Source organism: Castor canadensis, chromosome X (genome assembly GCF_047511655.1).
Source record: "Castor canadensis chromosome X, mCasCan1.hap1v2, whole genome shotgun sequence".
In the NCBI taxonomy this organism is placed as follows: Eukaryota; Metazoa; Chordata; class Mammalia; order Rodentia; family Castoridae; genus Castor; species Castor canadensis.
In genome coordinates this window covers 25,020,610-25,041,653 of record NC_133405.1, presented here as the reverse complement: position 1 = coordinate 25,041,653, position 21,044 = coordinate 25,020,610, and the positions used below count along the sequence as shown (strand labels likewise).

The window sequence follows — 21,044 nt, the reverse complement described above, 5'->3', positions numbered from 1 at the left end:
ATATGGGTTCACTAAGGCATCTCAGCTGTTAGCCAGAAAAGAAGGTTCCCAAGCCTATATGGAACATCACCACAAGCCAGGTGCCAGTGGCTTATGCCTGTAATCCTAGCTAAGAGGCAGATATCAGGAGGATCGAGGTTCGAAGCCAGCCCAGGCAAATAGTTCTCAAGACCCTATCTCAAAAAAGAGCTGGTGGAATGGTTCAAGGTATAGGCCCTGAGTTCAAACCCCAGTACTGCAAAAACAAAACAAAACAAAACAAAAAAACCCACCACCACAGCAAGAAGAAGGCAGCATTCCAAATTTAGTGGAATGTGGTAAGCTCACTCATCACCTGGGCTCCTGATCTGGGTTCTATTCTCAATTTTTTTTTTTTTGGTAATGGAGTTTGAACTCAGGTTCTCATGCTTGCTGGGCAGGCAATCTACCACTTGAAGCACTCCACCAGCCCTTTTATTTGTGTGTTGAGTATTTTTGAGATAGGGTTCACCCATGCTGGTCTCAAACCTCGATCCTCCTGAGTAGCTAGGATTACAGGTGTGAGCTACCAGTTGCCGGCTATTTTCAATATTCTTTAGACTCTCTGGGGAAGAGGCAATAGTTTTACTGAAAAGTCTTGCTCAATTTTATTCCATTTTCTTTCTTTTTTGTGGTACTGGGGTTTGAACTCAGGGCTTCACACTTGCTGGACAGATGCTCTTCCACTTGAGCCACTCCATCAGCCTTTATTCCACGTTATTCCATTTTTTGTTGCCTAAAATACGTCTCTCTTTTTTTTTAATGTTCAGGTTGTGGCATTTATTCATATGCTCAAATGAAGCAGATGCTCTTAAATTCTGAACTCTTTAAAAACTCCTACCATTAAAAAAAAAAAAACCTCTACTTTGGGGCATCTATTAGGTGCCAGGCACCTTTCTAAGTGCTTAACATACAATAACTCATTTGACCCTTGTAAAAATTTCAGGAGGAACTAATTAGCCTACATTTTGTAAATGTGGAAACTGAGGCTTAGAGAAAAGTTAAGTATCCAAGTTGATGTGGCCAGGAAGTAGCAGAGGCAGGATTAAAACCATGTCTGTTTAACTTCAGGGCTAAACTGTTAGTGTGCATAACCATTAAAAGAGAAGAAAAAGAGAGACCAAGACTTAAAATGAGCCTTTGGCAAGAAGGGAAGCCAGATCTGGACCTCAGCATTCCCACTATTATATAAGAGGATGGATTGGATCATCCATTCATTCATTTAACAAGCATTTGTAGAGGTCCCACTGCATGCCAATGTGTGGGATGTTGAAGGGAGAGGAAGGAGACTGATTGATACACAGAGGAGAAATACTTCATACCTTCATCCAAAGAATTGAAGATCAATTTGGAAAAATCAGCAGAGAGTAGAAGTACTAACTAAAGGGACAAGCTAAGTCCTGTGGGAGTAGCCTGGAGCAGTTAACTTCCACGGGGAGGGGAGGGTGTGGGGGTCGGGGAAGGCGGCACAAAAGAAGGCCTGAGTACTGGTTGAGTGAGATTTCAATAAGCCAAGAAAGTGCATGTCTTGTCCAAGGAATGGCAAGGGGGCCAGTTCGGTCAGAACAGAGGAATTGTGAGGGACTTGGAAGGAAAGGAAGCTGGAACCAGGTCAGGAAGGGCCCCGAGAGCACGGTGAAAGCTCATGGACTTGATTTTGTCAGCAGTGGGCAGCCACGGGCAAGTTTTTCAGGAGGGCAAATCATTTCTTAGAGTCCCTTCCACCTGGGGCTTGACCTGGTGAGGCCTCTGAGGTAATTTTAGTCCCCTTCCTTCCCCCCCCCCCCCCCCCCCCGCCTTTGGCTATAAAATCCAGAAAGATTGTTGGTTGTTTACAGAGTTAAGTTTAACCAGACATGCTGTCTCCCCATTTAGACCCAGGACTCTGAGAGGGCAGAGACCAGGCCTTCCTCATGCCGTTTGTTCTCAGGGAGCCAGTACTTAGTCCTCAAGCCTCAGCTGGCTGCTGGAATGCATCTGCAGAGGCAACCCTGCTTGCAACACAGTTTGTGCAGCTGAGATTTACAAATGGCAAACAGGGCCAAGAAGCCCTCCCCAACACCACCTCACCCCTGGACCCTAAAGTGGAACACTAGAGAACACACGCTATAGAATATAACCTCCTTCCCCTGGTCTTCTTTCAACGGAGGTGTCTTAAAATGAACTCTTTCGCTGTCCTGAGACCTTGTTTTCCATACCTGATTTCACCTTCAATTGACTGAGGTGCTGAGAATGAAGGGACGACCAGAAGCTCCAAATTTGTTTCATTCTGATAACTCTAAAGATCTAAATCAGTAGAATTTTTTTTTGTCATAGGGCTACCCTGTTTTACTAGCGAAACAAGGCTTCTGATTGCAGAACAATTAACGTGATTATCCTGTGAATTTTTTCAGAGGTTGGTTTGAAGCCTAGATTACCTGGGAATCTCCATATGCCCTGTTTTGTCTGGTAAGCTTCAGGAGGGCAGGGCCCAGGCCAGGGTCACCTCAAGGTGTCTGTGCTACACCTAGGGAGGCTGTGATGCCAACATTGATCATAATAACTTATGGTGTGCAAAACTTTCCCATCCACACCTCATTTGATGCTCATGGGTTGTTCCTGTGAGGGACATAGGGCAGGTACATTGATTTCCATATTTTGGAGGGAGAGAAGACCCAGAACACAGCACTTGGCGTCAGGCTGGCACTACTTGGTCAAATGTTAGTGCTTGCTTAAGGTCTTATTGCTAGCTAGTGACAAGACAGGACCAGGATCTGATTCTTAGAATTCCTCCCAAATAATCCTTTTTCCATTGTACCAAGTTGCCTCTCTGAGTGTCTCAGCCTACAAAAGTAGATGTTAGTGATAGGAAGGGCTGGGGGTGTGGCTCAAGTGTAGAGCACTTGCAAGGCTCTGAGTTCAAACCCCAGTATCACTGCCAATAAACAAAAGAAGTCTGTACAAGATGTTATTGATAGGAGAAATAATTAGGATGATTTACCTGAAAAAGACTATTTTGGGCAGTAAATGGGTTCCTGAGCCAGGAACCCATTAGCCATGTGACCTTAAGTAAGCCACTCATAGACACTCAAGAGACTCAGTTTCCTCGATTACAAAATCAAGAGTTGTAGTGAGAAACAAATGAAAGGGCTCAATAAACACTCTGATGTTGTACAAAAGTAAGGTATTATTATTACGTTGTGGTTCTAGCCTCAAACGAAATAATCATTGATAACTACACTCTTTACAAGGTTTCCCACAGCTCTCTCCACCCTGCTCCTTGGTTTCCCATCATCTCCTGTAGGGCAGGAAGCCTGGCCCCCAACAGGAAAGGGCTCTGAGAAACTACAGCTTCAGCCAGGAAACAACCATCTTGCCCCAACCTTCGTTTCGCCAGATAAATGATGCAGCCAAATGGTGAGACACAGACTAATGCAAACCAAGATGTCCATAATCTATTTCAGCCTCAAACCAAGCAGGAAAGTAGCTTTAAGGTCCTAGGGTCTTAAGAGAAGTAGAGATTTAGCAATTTCTAGATTAATTAAAGTCAGTGGAGATAGTCCAATCAAAGCAAAATTGGTGGATCTGCATAGAGGCTGCATAGAGGTGATTTCCCCCTCTGTAATGCATTTTGAGTTCATATGTTGATCAGTTTAAACAAATCATTCCCAAATCTTCATTTTCCCTTGATGCAATTTAGGTCAAGCATTTTTCTTCCCACAGGGGTGTGTATGGGAGAATGATGGTGCTTGGAAGGGTAGGTATGGCCAAATAAAACAGCTACTGAAGTGGTTTTGAAAACAAAATACAATGGGCAAGGCTATGTCCACCTTGCTGGCAGTTGATTTTGAGGTTGGTGAGGACATAGAACACCAGGCCTCAGCTCACTGCAAAGCCACTGTAGCCTTAGCTAGCTGCTCCTATACTTAAGCACATCCCTCAGACCAGGTGAGGGAGACATACCAGGCAAGCCTCAACTGCCATCTGTAAAGTCTTTCCAAAGGAGAGAAGACACCCCCTAGCTTAGAGGTGGAACCTCTGGGCCTAGTAGGGGGGAGCAGGGAGAAGGAAGCAGACATTAACCCTACAGGGCTTCCTTCTAGTCCAAATGACCCTTTGACTTTCTTAGTTAGATACAATATATAATAAAAAATATCAATATATGTGCACATAAAGATTTTTTTTCAAATTCCTTCTATTCATTTCACATTCCATTTACAAAGCAACGAATCCTTCAGAAACTGCTGGGCACCTCCCCTAATACCCTCTAGGCTGAGGCAATGCCTTTGAAGTCCCCACCATCAGCTCAGGGTTGGAGCTGCTAAGAAACACCTTAAGACTGAAACCAAATCGGCCGGCAGCTTCAGCTCCTTCGCAAGCTGATTTCCTCCGAGTTAATGTAAAGTCATCAGAGTTCGAATGTGGACCGCAAGCCTGTCAGCCCTTCAGTCCCGAGGATGGCCTGGGATGTAAACACACATGAGGATTTATTCCTTTGGCCAGGCGGGGAGCCGTTAGAGTAAAGGGTAAGGGTCAAGGGGCTCAGATTGGTGGTTAAAGAGCCCCGGGAAAGCGGGTAGAATCCCAGTCTTCTTTGAGCGAGGTTTTCGCTTCCAAGTCGTGCAGGCTTCTCCCTTTTACAGACCTTTAGTCCCCCCCACTCCTTCCTCGCTCGGGTCTCACTGCCCCCCCCTTGATGCCTCCACGCCCAGTCAGGGACTGCCCACTTGAGAGTGGCCCAAGGGGCTTGCAGCCTGGGAGGTTGCCATGAAGGGTGGGCCTCCCCGAAGTCGTGAGGCAAGGCAGCGAGCCCCTGCATTTTTCCTTCCCCAGCACCTGTCCCACTTCAGCGCCTGGGCTGGGGCTGCGCCCGCCGGCGGCCTCAAGGCTGGAGAGCCAGAACCACGCACTAAAGTCACCCGGGGTGGGGAAGTGGGGGACCGGAGGAGGGGCGGGGCGTCCGGCGAGGGCGTCCCCCCTCAGGCAAGACCCCAGTCTTTCTACGTAGACTGAGGCAAAAAGGGGAGAGTCACACATAAAGCGCGAGAGAAAACGATCGCTCTCCGACCCCGAACGGCGTTGCTCCCCCCCCTTTCCTGGAGCCGGGGGCAGGCGGGGGAAGGTGGCTCCGTTCTTCCCCGTGGCCAGTGCGGGGTCTGCGGCTGCCTGGCGAGGTTCCGGCTTCCCCGGGGCTGGCAGGGGGAGCCCCGAGAACTGCAGGCCCGCCCCCCTTCCTCCTCCTCCTTCCCCTCCTCCCCCACGTGTCCTCCCGAAGCCCAGCGGCCTGATCCCAGCACCCCCCCCCTTGCCGCCACCTCCCTCCTCCTCCCGCTTCGCCCGCTTCCCTGGCGGCGTGGAGAAGAGCAAAGTTGCGACAGCGGCCAGGGGGCTCTGCCCAGGTGAAGGGGGCGCTGTGACGCGGTGGGGGGGGGACGGCGTGGCCCTAAGGCGGGGGCGGGGGGAGGATAAAGAAACTTGCTTTCCTCCGCCCCCACCTCGCGCGGGTTCGGATCTTGCGTGAACACAGTCCTCGTGGCGAGGCGCGGCAACGCCGCGGGGACCAAGGCCGACACCAGGACCCGGACCCGGACCGCGCACTTGGGCCGGCTAGGCGAGCGCAGGCAGCGGGCCAGGCCAGCACCCAGGCAAGGGCAGGGTGAGTGGCTGTATACTGGACCAAACCGGGGACTCCAGTGGCGTGGGCGCGGGCCGAACCCCGACCGGGCCGAGTTGGGTGGCGAAGTAGGACGTGGATTCGGGGGCGGGGCGCGGCGGCAGGGGGAAACCAGGCCCGGCTTGACTGGCCGGGGCGTGGGGGCGGGGGGCGAGTTCGGGGCACTTGCTGGGCTCTGGACCGAGCGGTAGGGCGGGGCGGTGTTAGGGGCTGGGCCCGACCCGCGGGGAGAGGGCGAGGGGAGGGAGAGCCGGGGGTGGAGTAGGGGCGTGGAGTTGCGAGCGGGGTCTGGCCTCGGCCGGGGGCGAAGGTAGATCGGCGGGGCCGCGAACGGAGGGAGGGAGGCCCGCGGCAGCGCGGCCGCGGCGAAGGCCAGCTTCCGCGGAGTTTGTGCCTGGGCTTCCCGGTCGGGCTTCGGCCGCCTCACGCGCACAAATGGGGCCAGGGGACTGACTGGTAAGCAACTCCGAGTGTTAGACGGTGTTCGGACGCGATTCCAGGAAAAGCGAGGAACGACACCGTCTGCAATTATGCCGCACCCCCACTCACCTCTTAGCATCTGGATTTTGCTCTCTGGGGGACCGTGGACCCTCCTGGACACAACCCTTTCACTCTCCAAGCACTCCCACCGCTTCTCTCCCACCCCCCCAACCCCCGCCGCCCCGGCCATCTGACTCTCCTAAGGGGTACAGATTTGGGGAGTGGATGGCGTCGGAGGGATATATTTTCCCTCTCGTGGGGGCAGCCTAGTTCCTATCTTATTCCTACAAGGTAGGTCTCTTCCAGTCGTGTGGACATTGGGGTTTAGATAATTTAACCCTCCCCTCCAAGCTATTAGATGGTTTTTAAGGAAAGGGACGAATCCTTGCATTTTCATGGCTGATACAGGGTTTGAGGACTGGGATTCACCCCCACCTCACTTTCACTACCAACCTCTCTTTGCTGTGAGCTACTTCCATGGGGATCCGAACCTGGGGGGAGGGAGGGGGGGACGGGAGTATTAATGTGCTTCTCTATCTCCACACAGGGTCGTCGTGGCGAAGAACAGCTAGTCTCAGAGGGAAAGTAGCCACCAGTACAACTCGGGTCGCCCCCACTATCCCTTCGGTGAGGGGAGCAACGCTAAGGGGATACTGGTGGGTAGGGGCCTGGTATAAGGGTGGGGTGTGGGTAGTCGCCCCCAGAGGGACTCTTCCTTAGCGGGGAGAGAGAAAGGCGAGTCTGGGCCTCTGGGAGGGGTTCCGGGGAGGGAGATGGGGGGTGGCGACGACGGGGGGGGGCGGGAAGAATGGGAGAGTCACGCCCTGCTTGCAAGGGGAGCCTCCCTCAGGCCCCTGGGAGAAGGGGACTGCAAGCGTCTGTTCTGTGCTGCCAGGCAGGGGAGATATGGGGGTCTCGGGATTTGCACACTAGATCGAGCACCAGTGGCCTGAGAAAGTCAGGTCGGGGCTTAAGGTGGAGAGCGTTGGAAGAAAGGGAGAGAAACCCCTGGCCACAGCGCACCGATGGTCTCCCTTCTTCAACATCTCTCTAGAGGGGCGTCGGAGGGGGGGCGTGGGGCTCTTGAAGCCTGGCGAATTGAGTGCCTCCGCCTTTCCTGGGAGTCTAGCTTTTTGCCCGGCTTGCTGCAGCGACCGCTGCCTCCCTCTCCGGAATCTGCTCGGTTCTCGCAGCGATCCCCTCCTCCTCCCCTCCCCTCCCAGTGTCACCGGGGCTGCTTGGCTCTGCCCCCTTCGCCGCCGCTTGCTCCCTGCTTTCGTCCCTCCCTCTCTTGCTGGCTCCCTCCCTTCGCCTCCTCCTCCCCATCCCCCCCCCGCTTAGGTGGCATTCTGGGAGTTGTAGTCTTGTGGCGCGCGGGTCCGCGCCGCTCGAGGGCCCGGCCGGACTCCACTTCCCGTCGAGCCCTGCGACCGGCACCCACTCCACCAGGCTTCTCTCGCACACACAGACACACACACACACCGCTCTCCCCCTCACTCTTTCGCTCGCCGCGGCTGCTGCCAGTGTGTGGCTCTGTCTCTCCTCCGCTTTGCTGAGCCCTCCCTTCTTCCTCTCAGTTCCTAGAGTCCGACCGCCGCCGTCGCCGAGAGAGAGGAGAAGGAGGTCTGTGGCGATAAGGGGTGGAGGGGGGCATCAGATCGGGGCAGTATTAGGCGGGTGGCGGTTCAGAGGGGGTAAGAGGGAGCTCGGGTGGCGGCCTGAGCCTCCCCGCGGAGCCGACCCGGGAACAGGTGCGTCTTTTTTTCCTCTCCCTCAACCCCTCCACCCCTTTTGACTCCCCGGCTTTTTCGTATCCCCCCACCCGCTTCTTTCTATCTTAAGCCTTTCCCCAATCCTGTCCCTTCTTCGCCCCGCGGCCGCTCTGCTTGCCCCTCGGGGGCGCCGTCCTCTTCGTGTCCCCGGACGTAGCGCTCCCTAGGAGCTTGCTCAGCCCTTGCCCCTCCCTTCGGGACAGCTCCCCTCCACTTCCCACCTTGGTACCCCATCACTGCCCTGCCCTGCCCTACCCCCTTCTCGACCCCCCTCTCTCTTAGCCAGGTGAGACTTGTTCGCCACGATCTGAGAGAGTCTTCTCGGCTGGGCGGGGGTCTCCATGGAAACGGGGGTCGGTTGAACCCGGGGGTGGGGGGAAAGCCATAGGAATTACCCCACTCCTCAGAAAGGGAGGTGGAGGCTATGGTCTTGTAACTACCTGGCCCCAAATCCTGATGCAAGGATCCGACGATCGGAAGGCTGGCCAACAGGGCAGGGCGAGAAAAGGCTTGTGTTTTTTTTTTTTTTTGAGGGGGGGTGTCCGTGATGAAGTCTTGAAAAGACCAGGAGAAAATGCCCTCCAACCTCAGAGGGGAGGTGCGACGGGTGCGCTCTCAGGGCTGCTTTCTCCCCTGTGATGGGGTGCGGGAACCGTGGGGTAAGGGTACCCCTAGGTGGCAGTGGGGCCTGGGTTCGGGAGTGGGAGTGCTGCGATGGGGGCAGGGGCAATTATCCGAGTCCCTGGAAAAAAGGCGGGGGATGACTTCGGAGCGCCCTGGCTCCACTGCCCTCGCTGTAGGGGCGGGGGCTGCCGGGCCAGGCGCGGCGGGGAGGGGGCTTAAATTGAAGGAGGATGAGATGGGGGCAATTCATACTAGCTCCGCAGGCCAGGGGGAAGATCCGGCGTGCAAGCCCTCAACCCGCTTCGCGCCAGGCCTGGAGGCAAGGGGTCTGAGAGCGAAGCCCAGGGCTGGAAGGAGGGAGGCTCCGGTTACGGGGGCCGGGTTTCGGGATCAGGGGCAATCCCCCGGCCCTCGGAGAAGGAGGGAGAGGGATGGCCACGAACCCCAGGGCTCCCCCACCCTGGTCCTAAGGGGCGTGAGGAACGGACAGCAGGCCCAGCGGAGCTGGATTCGAGCGGATCGCGGCTGGGTAGTGGGGGGAGCTTAGTGGTGGGCTTCGGGGGGAGCAGTCCGGCGGCAGGGCGGGCGGGCGGGGCGTGGGGCTCCGGCGGGCGGCGGGGCGGGGCCGGGGCGGCGCTGCTGCCGCCGCCGCTGCCGCTGCCGCTGCTCTTACTGGGGCCGCCGCAGCCGTTGCCGCCGCCGCCGCCGCCGCCACCGCCGCTTGGGCGGGGAACGGAGGCCAAAGAGAGTCCCGTGCTGGGGCAGAGGGCGCAAACAGCGCGCTGTGGGGAGGGGGCCGTCCTGGGGGCGGGGGCAGGCGGGGGGTGGAGCCCCCGACGGGGGGCGGTACAAGCCGGGACGACGAAGACGAGGAGCCCCGGGGGCCGGGTGCATGGAGGACGAGGTGCTGGGAGAAGGAAGGGGGGGGTGTGGGACCCGCGACGGGCATCGTGGGCTTGGTTCTTCGAGGTTCGGCTTCGGGATAGAGTCCTGTAGGGGCGCCCAAAGGTCTGGGAAGGGATAGGGAGGTGAGCTGGACGCTGGAGGGGGCCCTCTTGCCGGGGTCCCGCCAAGAGAAAGGCTGGGCCGGAGGGACGTCCGGGGCCAGGCTGGGAGGAGCCGGCCGCACCACAGCTGGGGATTTCGCGTTATGGAGATGCAGGAGATTGTTGTAGGGAGAGATGTGGTCCAGGGGAAGGCAAGAGGGAAGCACGCTGCAAACCCGGGAGGCCAACAGCACAGGCCAGTGAGGGTGCACTTCTATTTCGCTTGCACCTCCCCCAATTGAAGCACTATGTTTTTGTTTTATTGTTTTGAAATTTTCAATGTTGACTGATCAGACTGTCGACGTGGTGAGACTTATTTGTTCTTGGTGTTTCCTAAAGTAGACAGGACAGGCGTCCCTTGGTGAGCACTTGTCTCCCCCAGGGTTTCAGGGCTCTTTGCATGAGTGTGGAAAGGGGGCCTGTAACTTCGTGCCACAGTTTAATCCTTTCAAGGCGATTTGGAGGTCGTCCCCATGGAACAGAGGTAGAGTACAGTTGCAGAAACCTTTGGTGAGTCTTCTGGGGGTGCACTTGTAGGTTTCACGGGCTAGCCCCATGGTTCTTTCAACTTTGAAGACTGTTCTGAAAACCACACTGCTGAAACGTTTTATGGGAAAATAAAGGGGGGATGCATTTGGAGTTGAGAGTGGATTAGGTTGATAACAAAATTCCAAGGGTGGAAGGAAACTTTAAAGGTCATCTAGTTCTCTGGTTATCTGTCTTGTCCTTGAATGTTAGGCTTGAGGGAGTTTTATTATGGGGAGAGGATAGATGGCATAATGGAGGATGTTTGTGCAGAGTTTAGGGTACACAGACTGTATGGTGATGTCACCATGTGGTACTGAAGATAACTGTATGTAGGAAAGAAACTTGGAAGGCTCCACTGGTGATTAAATGGATAATTCCCAGGGCTGAGGATGTAGCTTAGTGGTAGAGTGCTTGCCTAGCATGCTGGGTTCAATCTCCAGTAACACACATACACACACACACACACACACACACACACACACAGAGGGATAATCCCATTCCAGGAAGCAAAAGGTTGAGGAGGAATAAAATTTTAGTGGCAAAGCAAAGTTACTGGGGGAACTGGGAAAAACAGAGGGCTTGGTGAGTCAAGTTTAAAAAATCTACAGGTTGATGATAGCACTCAGAGGGACATGGCCACCTTGAATAAGTGATGAGAATATTAATAGCCAGGCATCTTTGATAGAGTAACTAAGGCAATTTCCCTTGAGGCAGATTTGGGGTCACAGGCTTCGGGGCACAGAGCCTTACTAAAACTGACTTTTAAAGAGGTTACACTGTTACCAGCTTTGCAGTAAGAGTAGAAAGATTCCTTCCGGTTCTGAGAAGAGGATTAGATAGAGGAAGGAGAAGGGACACTGATGTCTGGGTCAAGTAAGACTAGTTCTTTAGAATGGAGTAATTAAGAAAGGGATGGCTAATTGTTAGGATAGGGCAGATGAAATGAAAGCAAAGGCCCTGGCAAACTCTGCTGTTGAAGTCTGGATTGGACTAGGTGGAGGGAAGTTCCAGAAGAAATGGTGACGGTAGCAAGGGTATTCATGTGGATCTGGCTATTTTGATTTGCCAGGAAAGGTGTCAAGAAAGGGAGGATCCCTTTCTCACTGGCTTATAGGTTCTTGAGAAGCAAAGGGGGCTATCGGGGGTGCCTCTGCGTTATTCACGATGTGGTTCACTAAATGGGAAAGGAAATGTTTGGTACAAATGGCAGAGGATCTCATGGCATGATTAGTCTGAATTATGGATCTTAGGGAGGGACTTCTTTGACAGGAAACAATCGTGGGAGAAAAGGACTTTAATATTAGCAAAAAGAAGTCAGGAAGAGGGTTGGTTGGGCAGTAATAGGGAAAGGAAGAAGACCATCACTGGTCTCATGTTAGGGCAAACTAAGGAAGAAGTAGCACCTTTGAAATCTCCAAGATAATATTTTCCAAAGAAAAGTTTGAAGACTCCTTTGGGCTCTTTACACTTTCATGTTGGAATTACCAAGATTGGAGCAAGAGGTGATCTTGTCTAAAAGTAGGGATGGAGAAACTAGCATTTAAGGAAAATATATTTATTTGTAAAGAATAAAGAACTTGAAGATAGTATACAGGTTCAAAAATGTACATTGTGGGCTGGGTATATAGCTCAGTGGTAGAGGACTTTTCTAACATCCCTGAGACCATAGGTTCAATCTCCAGTACCACCCAAACAACAATAACAACAAAATCCCCATAATGTGAGAGGAAATGAGGAATAACGAGCCAAAGGAGGAAGACATTTACTCCTTTGGAGCTGGTGTGGGGAACATAATAAGTCATCTTTGATAGTCACTACTTCTTTTTTCTTTCATTTTTCTTTCTTTTTCCTGGGAGGGCCCAGGAAGTAGAAGGTACCTGGGATCCAGGGCTTATCTCTAAGCATTCATTAGGAAATTTAGACTAAAGTAAGGATTCTGAATGAGGAAAGGGACGGAGTCACTGTCCCAAATAGAATGGTCTTGAAAGAAGTAGAAAGTGGGAATGCACCAGTTTTTCCAGTCTGCGAATGGGAGGGATCCTAGATATGAGGAGGTGAGGGATAGAAATTGTAGAGTGAAATGGGATAAAGAACAGAGATGTGAGAGACAGAGACTTGAGCGCCTTAGGGCATGGAGGAATAGCACTAATCAGGGATTGAATGGATGACATTTACTAGTGGCTCCTAGAGTCCAGGCTGAGCTGTTTGGGATGGAGTGGAATGGCTATAGGAAGAGTGCTGCTTTCCAGAGCCAACCAGCTTCTGAGATTCTGAGGAAGGAATTCTTGGCTGAGTTTAGGTGGGAAACTGAACACTAGAGGGGAATGAGAGAATGCTGGGGAAAAGGAAAGTTGTTGTAGTAAAATAGGCAGGAAATGGGGAGAAGCTATTGATGATTGCATGAGGGGGGAGGGAAACCCATACACCTTCAAGTTTTCAGAAAGAAAGGGTATTTCTTAATTTGAGAGTTCAAAATAAGTGTAAGTCCATGCTTGCCAGAATGTTTAGCATCAGGACAGCCAAAGGGGAAGGAAATAAGTCATCTTACTTTTCCACCACTAGAATGCTATGGCAATATTTTATATGATCTCAAATATGAACTAGGCCATATTGATGCCAGTTTGTGAATGATCATCCTTAAAATAATGTAGAAAGCTATTTTCTTTCTAAAGCACGCCCTTTCCCACTGATCATAAATTAAAAACAATCCTTTATGTTGAAAACTTTCTTTGGACTAGTTACATTCTGGTCAAGAAGAAAATTTAAATCTATGTTTCTGTCCCCATAATTCATATAAGCTGTTCTAGTTCCCTCTTTTTTAAAATTTCTTTTTAGCAGAAGTCACTCTTTCCTCATAAAACATTTTTGTTTTCATTTTTATGGTGATGGGGCTTGAACTCAAGGTGTACTTTGAGCCACTCCACCAGCCTTTTTTTTTTGTGAAGAGTTTTTTTGAAATAGGGTCTTCCAAACTATTTGCCTGGGCTGACTTCGAAACTTGATCCTCCTGATATCTGCCTCCTGAGTAGCTAGGATTACAGGCGTGAGCCACTGGTGCCCGGCTCTCCTAAAACATTTTAAGATGGACTATTTTTTTAAAAAACAATTGCAGGGTACATGTCAAGGTCATATTTTCTCTGATCAATGAATTGTGAATTTGAAGAGAGATGACTTATTATTTGTAAAATGTGGTAATTTTCAGATTTACACATTAGAATATATGAGGCAGGATACATCTTCATTGGAATTTAAAGAAGCCTTTAGGCTAAGGGTCCATGGAGAATACAGACTGCTAAGGAGCAAGCAGTTTTGTGTTTGGGCTTCTTTATCCACTCTCTGCTAAGAAACAAGATTTGATTACTTCATTACTAAGGTATGCCTAGAAATCATAGTGTTAGTGTCCTTTAAGGGTGCAGTCAAGTTTTGTCCCAATGCTGTTATATAGGGACAAGGAGAACAAAAAGATTTTCTTTTTTCTAAGTTCTGTTCAGTGCATAATACGAGACTATGATCCTAGAGTCAGTGCATTCCATGCTTGAATATGTGAGATGATTAAGCATCTTATGATGAGGCTTTACTCACTTGGTTTCACTTGGTTCCACCATGCCTAGGTTAGTATAGTACAGTAATTCTCAAACTTTAGCCTGCAACCTAATTAATTTACCTCTTGCTTTGGAGACATAATGCTATAAGTTATGTCTTTGCTCTTCAACTTCCAAGCTATGTGGCAGGAAGCAAGTCATTTAACTTTCTTGAGTCTCAGTGTTCTCATCAGTACAGTGGAGTTGATGATAACAATTTCACAGGGTGGAGAGGATTATATGACATTAGGTGTATTTAGTGCCAGCCCAATATAGTAGGTACCCAATACATGGAATGTATTATTATAATCTTTTTTCTTATTCTTTTGAGTCCTATGACATTACTCATTATATTATAGTAAACATGGTCATAGAATGAAAACAATACTTCTGAGCGCCTCTTCTGTTACATCTTGATTCTCTGTCTGCTTTCTCTATGTTTCTCTTAGTTTAGTACACATTTAGCATTTACAGCATGGTAGGAAGATATATCTTGACTCATCGCTGCATGCACCTCTGAGGTGGAATGGTAGTTTCTTTAGCAGCTTGCTATGACACTGCTCAGTATTTCAGGACAGGAACTGAAGTGTATATCCAGTTGAAACTTTAAGGGACATTTTGGGCCATGGGTGACATTTTAAAAACCATTGCTTTCTGAAAAGGGCTGCTGTGTTTAATTATGACTGGTTGGGCTTTCCAGCTGTCCCTGACATCTGGAAATTCTACAAAAGCTGGTAGATAGAGCTTGGGTCTGGTATGGCTCTATGACAAGGTTGCCCATCAATGACTGAATGGAAGAGGATAATACCTCAAATAGCTCTGGTTTCCCCAAACCAAACTTCTGAGCAGAGAAAAACAGTGGCCTGTGAAGTAGATCTCCTCTCTGCAGCTGGAGTGGACTTTGGTGCTAGCAGTCGGCTCTCTATGCCAGTATAGGGAGAGACGGATGACTGGCCAATTGAAAGCAGTAGATTGGTTGACAAATTAATAATTTCTGTTTGACTTTGGAAATGCATTATTATTCTCTATCTGCCCCCCAGCAGATTTACCTGCCTATTTATATTCTCTTTAGGCAAATATTAAAGGGAGTTGTTCCCTGAACATACATCTGATGGTGGCAGAAGGCAGTCCATACGGTGGCTGGGTTTAAAAATTAGCCATGGTTGGGCCAGTGGCGTTGCTTAAGTGGTAGAGTGCCTGCCTAACAAGTGCATGCCGCTGAGTTCAAACCCCAGTACTGCCAAAAAAAAAAAAAATTAGCTGTGGTTCAAGCATACTCAGATAGTTGGAAGGTGATTTTATTATTTTGCCTGGGTCAATTTTATTTTATTTCTGTGGTGGTTTTTATTGTGGAGATAAAGAAAAGAGAAGAGAAAGTTGATGTAAGAATAATAAAAGGAATCCATGGATTCAATGCTTTTTGTTTTGTTTTGTTTTGAGATAGGGTCTCAACTATGTTGTCCAGGCTAGTTTCAAACTCATGCTGTCTCAGTTGTCCAGGCTAGTCTCAAACTCATGCTGTTACAGTCTTTTGAATAGCTGGGACTGCAGGCACATACTACTGTGCCAGGCTTACCCAAGGGATTTTACATGGGATGCTTTGTCTTTGTTTTTAGTACTGGGGTTTGAATTCAGTTTCATGCTTGCTAGGTAGGCACTCTACCACTTGAGCCATTCTACCAGCCTGGATGTTTTGTCTTTGTGTGATGTAGAAAGGGCTTTCCTCCCCTCCAGTGTAGCTTAGCAAGTTATTTATTGAGCACCTATTGTGTACCTTGTATCATGCCAGATACTATTGGGAGGGGGCTATTAAACCTATAGACTGGTAAGAGGTTAAGTTAGTGCTGTGAGAGTTTAAAAATGTTTGAGCAAATACTGTGTAATGGAAGAGATAGATATAACCGCAAATGAATAATATATGTAAAGTTAGTTGACCCTATTGCTGAGTCTAGTCTGGGGTGAGAGAACAGAAAAAAAAATAACCTGATAATGATCTCTCCAAATATTTGTGTAGATGTCCAGGCGGCTTAAAAAACAGCAAAAGTTGGATGAGGAAGAATTCTCTTTACATGAAAAATTGTATATCATAAGTCTGGTGTACTGAAATGGAGACACCAGAGGGCCACTGTCACAGTCTGTGGCAGCCAGAACATGGAAGCATCACAAGGGATTCAAGTCTCATACTACAATGATTCAACTCTGGAGTGTGAAAGACACAAAGAAGTTGTGCAAAATCTTGTAGCAAGAGCCTAAGTGTAGTACAAAGCTATGATGAAGAATTTTCCTTAAATGGAGCAAAGCGATTTCCTTACTGCAGGAAATGGAAGTGAGTGCTATTTGAATAATAGGAAAAAAGTTTATGGAAGTAGGTAGACACACTAAAACAATCTGGTGGTATGAAAATGTAAATAAACAATGAAAACATTTGTTTTGACCCACCTCATCGTTGGAATAAGTTACCTCTGGTTCCTAAGTGCTTTCACATTATACTCAGTTGTAGATATAGGTTAGCATATTCCCATTTGGCAGATGCTGTGGTAAATGGACATAGTGAGATGGTCTGAGGTAGCTGAGAAATGGGGACTGGAGGTGCTTGCCAAGGTTTCTGCCACAGTGGGAAACCTGTGGGTCCTGGAGTACATCATCACTTTTCAAGGTGTTGCTTGATTAGATGGTTCTGTTTAATGCTGCTGCTATTCGATTAGATGATTCTGAATGCATTTTAGATGTTCTGAATTTCAAATCACCCCCCAAATGATAAGACTCAGCACCAGTAGTGAGAAGATTGAAAAGGATGTAGATGGGTTTGCATGGTAATGTTCTCAGGAGATTCAAGGGGATTGTAGGCCTTGGCCATTCAGTTACTGAGATGAATGTCCAGCCTCCCGAGGTGACTACGTTGGAGGTAACTACATTCAGGTGAGTAAGCGCTCATGTGTTTAACAGACAGTTAATATTCCTTTGTATCAAGTCTCATAAATGTTTATAGGCAAGGTTTTTAAACATGAAGGTACCCAAGGTGTCTGTGCTGGAACCATGTGCAGATAATTATTTATCCTTCTTGTTAAGTATAAGAATTAATGTATCTGGGAACAGAAGTCTGTTATGAAACGTGTCATAATGTCTCTTATGAGTCCGATTCCTTGGGGTAGACACCAGTGGAGATACTTGGATAGGACAAAAATATCCAAGTGAACTGGAGAGTGCTAGAATAGATTCAGTAAGACAGAAGGTTGGGATGAATAGCACAAACAGCCCTCACTCCTCCTTTAAATTACCTGGTAAATTATTTTCTGTTGGTTTTGTATCTGTGTGGTTGTGTATGGTAGTAGAGGAACCTGCTTTGCATGAAGGGACAAAAAGTAAAGTAAAGATTGGGGCATGTATAGGACTCTTGAGTTTCAGGGAAAGATAAGGGGATATAGATATGGGGGGAGGAAGGGACAAGGACAATATAAGACTACTCTTCTATGGGAAGTCATTAAAATAGAACAATTTGAATTGGGAGAACATTCTCTTTGGGGGTCAGGGGTTGAGGTATATCACGAAGTGGGAAAAACAGGAATGTTAGTATCTTGTTGAATACATGTGGAAGGGGACAGAGCAATGAGAAGGGTAAGATCTGTAGTAAGAGTTCTGTATCTAGGGCTGGGCATGTAGCTCAATGGCATGTGTGAGGCCCTGGGTTCAATCTCCAGCACAGTAAAAAAAAAGTTTGTATCTAAAGCCAAGTACAATTCTCCTTATTGAGTGAGTGTACATGCTTTCCCATGGAAAGCAATAGTTTCGTGAAGTTTTGACTTCTCTTAAAGATCCTCCAGTGACTGGGCAGAAGTCCTGGCCTTTCCGTTTTAGCCTGGAATCTCAATGTCTCCGGTGGTCTTAAGGGTGTCTTCATTGCTGCTTTTCCCAAAGTGGGGTAATTAGGTGGTCTCTCCTTTGCTTCTGTGAAATTTGCCTCTTGTCTTAAGGGAGCTTTACCCAGAGCTCTGGGTTTCTATTGGAGTAGTAGGTTCCAAAGTTGGTTTTCTTTCCTCATTAGTCATCACCGACCCACCCTCCTCCTTAAACTGTCTACTGGCCACGCCTGTCCTCTTGAGAAAGATTCAGGGCCAGGCTTCAAGATGAATATTTTCCGGCTCTTTCATTTTTTAAAGTCATAATTGCTTCCAGGTCACCAGGCAGTATGAGCCAAAAGGAGCCTCAGAGAGTACTACCAGATTTAGTTTAACTGAGACCTTCTTAATCTTGGGTTTCTCATTAACTATCTTGATGGTAGAGTTCAGTCATGAAAAAACAGATAGGTTTCATGTTCTGTATAGAGGGTCTCATTGTGACCTATATGTTGCCAGCTCTGTTTAGCACTTAAGGGGTCTTTGGCCACAAAGGGAACTATACATTTCTGGAGCACCTGTCAACTGCATGAGCACCCTATCATTTTCAAGGTTAATAACTTGTAAAACAATGTCCACCTTGATATAAAACACTTGTCAGGTACTTGTTCTGTTACCTCCTTTAATGTCCTTCTCTTCCTTATATGCACAATGATGACCATGCTTTTGCATGTTGTTGTGAAATCTGCTTGTTTTGGCATTTTCATTTCAAAACAAAAGAAAAAATTCTACCTCATCTGTAAAATCTTTGAATTTTAATGCTACCCATTCTCTATTACTGACTCTCCTGCAACTCTAACTTGGAGTATAATTTGATGTTCTTCCCCTTTAGATAACATTCTCTCTAACCCTTACTAAAATGTCTGTCTTCAGTGCTTCCCCACAGTGTTTCAGTTTGGCCCATGATGATGAAATATTTCAGGTTCCCCTATTTTCACTTTTTCCCTTTTGGTTCTCTTATATCCTTTTAATACCTGCTCTTGTCTTCTAGCAGATCTTTTTGTTTGGTTGGTTGGTTGGTTTGGTTTGGATTTTTTAAAAAGATATCTGCATCTTTATGGTTTCTCTTCTACTACCTGCTTGACCTTAGCTTAGCTGCTATTTTCACCATTGTAAAGTTACTGCTCTCCCATTAGCCCATTTTCTTCTTGGTTTCCCCTGTTCCACAGTATGGTGATTATGTCTTTTTCTTGCTCTTTTTTGGCCACCTGTTGGACTCATTTCCTTGAATCTTGGTCAGTCCTTCTGTCTCTATATGCATATGCCTCCTAAATTGAAATGTTTTATTTTTTTTAGCCATGCTTATCACTTTCAGTTTGTGGAACATGTGCTCTCCTTTGTCCTCACGATGAGTTGGTGTGACTTGCTTATTCCCTCCAAAGTGGGGATAGCTCACAGTGGTCCCTCTGCCTTCCAGGCAAGGACCAGCATTTGATTCTTGGGCCATGCAGCTGTTCATTTCTTAGCAATTACATGGTTGTGACATCTGGGAAAATCTTTTGAGATATTTCATATCCTTGTGCCTCTGCTTCCTGGGTCATTTGGGATTACCAGGTTTCTTCCAAGTTCCTTTTCCAAACTTTGCCTTTGATGTGATGATTCCAGAGAGAGAGAGAGAGAGAGAGAGAGAGAGAGAGAGAGAGAGAGAAAGAGAGGAGAATGAATGTGTGCACATGTGTATGCATATACTTGAGTGTGCACCAGCTGAACCTATCAAACCTACCATGTGTGGCATGTAGTATGTCTATAAAATGTTTCCATTTTGCTCATCTCCCCTGAGTAGCTTATAGTTAGTGGTTACTAACTCTATTGTACATTATGTAACTAAACAAAACCTTAGGCCTACTGAATGAGAATGTGTGGAGCTGAGACCTATGGAGTCTGTATTTGGAATGGGCTCCTCAATGATTCTGGCTTGGGAAACGTTGGTTTGTATTGACTGTCCTGACTCCTGCCTTCTTGTCAGCTGCTAGTGCAGCATTAGATGCTCCCTTGACTTTCCCTAGCTGGACCAATCTTACCTTCTCGTGTAGACTTTTTAGCTTAGTGTTCTCTTGCGTGTATTTCTACCTCTTCCTTCCCCTTGCCTGCAAAGGCTACTGTTAATTAGCAGCCATGGACTTCAAATGGGCATAGGTGCTGTTTATGAGGCAAAGATTTAAGTGGACACTCTATCTTCAGGGTCTTGTGAAAATGGCATCCATGATCAGTTCTGCTCTGTAGGTAGTCATAAAATGTGTATTGTGAACACATTTGGTTTTACCTTGGGTTTTCTTTTTTGTTTTTGTTTAGCCTAAAAACTCTTTATATAGATGATGCTTGGTATGTTGTTCTGTTTCTAAATGCTGAGATTTACCCCCTCTCATTTCTGTCCTAGATTCTGCAAATTACTAATCCCCTCTAAGCAGAAGAAAAATAAAAGTGACAGTGAAAAATCCTTGGTCACTGACATACCTGCTGTCTACAGATACTTAGGTAGCTACTAAAACTTGTGGTTTTTGTTGAAATTCATCTTATGGCAAGGATGGCCCCATTCCATTGCTTGAGTCCTCTAATGACTTCTTGAAAGGAAAGATGAAAAGTACCTGGTGTATCAGCCAATAGCCTGAGCTGTTGTTTCTTTTTTTCGTTTTCTTTTCTTTTTCCTTTTGCCATACTGGAGGTTGAATTCAGGGCTTTATAGTTGCTCTCGCTCTACCACTTGAGCCACTTCGCCAGCCCAAACTTTTGTTTCTTAATCTGAGGGATATTCCAATATATCGTAAAACACAGTCAAAACTTCATTAACCAGGCGAGGTGCCCGTGGCTTATGACTTTAGTAATCCTAGATATTTGGGAGGCAGAGATCAGGAGGATTGTGGTTTGAGGCCAGCCCTGGCAAATAGTTTTGAGAGACCCTATCTCAAAAATACCCAACACAAAAAAGGGTTGGAGGAGTGGCTTAAGTGGTAGAGTGCCTGCTAGCAACTGTGAGGCACTGAGTTCAAACTCCAGTACAGCAAAAACAAACAACAAAAAACTTCATTAACCAGTATGTTCAGAGAATGAACAAAATGAGGTCATTTTGTTTTTCTGTTTTGGGTGGCACTGGGGTTTAAATTCAGGGCCTCACACATGCTAGGCAGGTGCTCTTACTGCTTGATCCATTCCACTAACTTGTTTTTGAGGCAAGATCTTCCTGTGTAGCCCAGGTTGGCCTTGAACTCTTGAACTCTGTCTCCACCTCCCAGGTGCTGAGATTACAGTTGTGTACCACCACTCTTAGTGAAGGAGGTCCTTGCTAAAACTCTTTCTAAAATTATGCTAACCCACATAACTGGCTTAGTAATATTAAAGGAGGATAATTTTTCAGGAAAAGGTAAAAAAATCATGACTCATATAGATATAAAAACAAACACGTTAAAGATTTTATTTTACTAGTTAATCAGCAAGGGAATCAGACAAATGTT

General features: G+C 47.8%; 1 protein-coding gene across 7 annotated transcripts in view; it reads left to right on the top strand.

Moving 5' to 3' along the window:
• The first annotated feature begins 5,283 nt into the window (after positions 1 to 5,283).
• Positions 5,284 to 21,044, top strand: part of Bcorl1 (BCL6 corepressor like 1) — a 66,113-nt gene continuing 50,352 nt past the window's right edge. For 2 of the 7 annotated variants that reach the window (XM_074064051.1, XM_074064058.1), the window contains exons 1-2: positions 5,981 to 6,127; positions 6,699 to 6,807. The gene's annotated coding sequence lies outside the window, so the exon portion shown is untranslated. Of the gene's footprint in view, positions 5,397 to 5,522; positions 5,654 to 5,980; positions 6,128 to 6,698; positions 6,808 to 7,008; positions 7,775 to 9,465; positions 16,622 to 21,044 lie in introns of those variants that run through there. The other 5 variants (XM_074064052.1, XM_074064053.1, XM_074064054.1 and 2 more) reach the window with 5 other exon arrangements.